The following is a 2,061-nucleotide window of genomic DNA, read 5'->3' as shown; positions in this document are numbered from 1 at the left end:
CGGCTGCAGACTTAATTGCACGCTGGCAAAAAAAAACAAGTAAGAAAGCTCTAGTCGAGACTGCTCGACTACGAGATCCCCTGAACCCTTGGAGTAATAGCTATTTCAATAATTTTTCGCGTCTTTCAGCTTACACAAGAAGCACGCACGCACACAGGCATACATACACACACATACATACACACACACATACACACACACACACACACACATACACAAACAATTACACACACAAGCATAAACACGCATGGGCGGCAGTGAGCGGCTACTATGAGAACTTAATTGTTTAATAACTTTTTTTATGGACGTACGATCTTCATGAAACTTTTAGATTATGATTATAACATGAATATGCATGTAATTGCCAAAGCACAAGTCTCTAGTATTTGAAATACGCTTTTTACAAAAGTGAGGGTGAGGGGGTGAATTTAGAGGTGGGGGGTAAATTTTAACAAAAACCGAAATTGTATAAATTGCATATAAGCATACATTAAAAATTTGGAGACTCTAGCAATAAAGGTGTAGAAGATATAATTTTATAACTGGGTTTCGATAAGGTTTTTTATCGATAAAAAAAGATCGAGATGAGTTATCGATTTTTAATGATAAACTTGATATGCGCGCTGTAATTACGGACATTTTAAAAAAAATTTGAAGTCTCTAGCTCTTATATCTTCTGAAATCGACGCGTTCATACATACGGACAGACGGACAGACGGACAGACAGACGGACAGGGCCAAATCAACTCAGCTCGTCACCCTGATCAAGAATATATATACTTTGTGGGGTCTGCCACGCCTCCTTCTCCCTGTTACATACATTTCAACAAAACCATTATACCCTGATTTCCCATTGAAAATGGGTTCAGGGTATAATTAAATTTTTGACTGGGTGCCAAACCTGCAAAGAGGTTTGTGCGAAATGATTTTACACATATATACTGACTTAATGAAATGCGCACTACTACTTTCTTCTTACCGATTTAATTAGTTTGGCACTTGCACAAAAAAAATTATACTTTCAATTTAAAACTTTTTTTCTTCAATTCTCAAATTACCTTTTCACCACTTCACAGCGAAATTTTTATACAACCTTTTTAGTCGGTGGTTGAGATGCGAAAGAAAGAGAATATATGGCCGATCCCATGAAGCGGCAAGTCATCGCTTGGGAACAGTTTTTTTTTATGGCCTAGGTGAGTGACAATGTCTCCTGTTATTAATGCAGATTCGGGATTGCCACATCCGTGATCGCGTTCAACTATGCTAAGCCACTCCTTGCTCAGCGGATTGCCTACTTTCAGGCTGTTTTTTTTTCCTCTCTATTCCAGCGTCGCGGCTTCCTGAGCGGATATCTCAGTGCCAAAAATAAACTTGTGGCCAATATGTTGCACTTTTTGCTTAATGGTGAAATTGTGACGAGATTTTATCTCTTCAACAGCATCACGCATTAATTTCGAAATCCCCCTTTGGGATTTATTTATATAATTAATTATATAGCTGCAATATGCATAAGGATCTAATATAAATTGAATATCAATATTAGCCCGTTGCAAGGAAAGTAAATGCTTATTATATGCATTTACTTTAATTGCGTTAAAGCTGCGTTTTAAGAAAACTTTGGGTTTTTTCAACCTATACCTGATTGCCATCAAGTATTCCTCGTAACTGAGGTTAATATGATTATGACATAAAAAATTATCAAATGAATTAAGTGATAGCAAGGTTTCACTATCGATTGACATATTTAAGAAATTTTTAATATTTTGATGATTTCTGTGATGCGAGCTCAACGTTCACTTTCCGACAAAGGAAAACGAATTTCTGTTTTTGGCATTGGAGGGTAAGGAATACTCAAGCGGCATAATCGAGCTCCCTTTATTACTCGCATACATGAATGCCTGTGATTGTGCTTCTGGTATTCAATCAAATTATTTATATTTACATCAGTCACGTCAGAAGTGATAAATTTATCAATAAATTCTATTACGGGTGAAATAGACCTCTGGCTACTTTCGTCATCAACAAGATTAGCTTTGGAGGCATCTTTAAGCCAAAACATTC

The sequence above is a fragment of the Drosophila mojavensis genome, unplaced genomic scaffold (assembly GCF_018153725.1).
Source record: "Drosophila mojavensis isolate 15081-1352.22 unplaced genomic scaffold, ASM1815372v1 contig_136, whole genome shotgun sequence".
NCBI lineage: Eukaryota > Metazoa > Arthropoda > Insecta > Diptera > Drosophilidae > Drosophila > Drosophila mojavensis.
The sequence above is the reverse complement of the archived record's forward strand: the minus strand, read 5'-3'. Positions refer to the sequence as shown.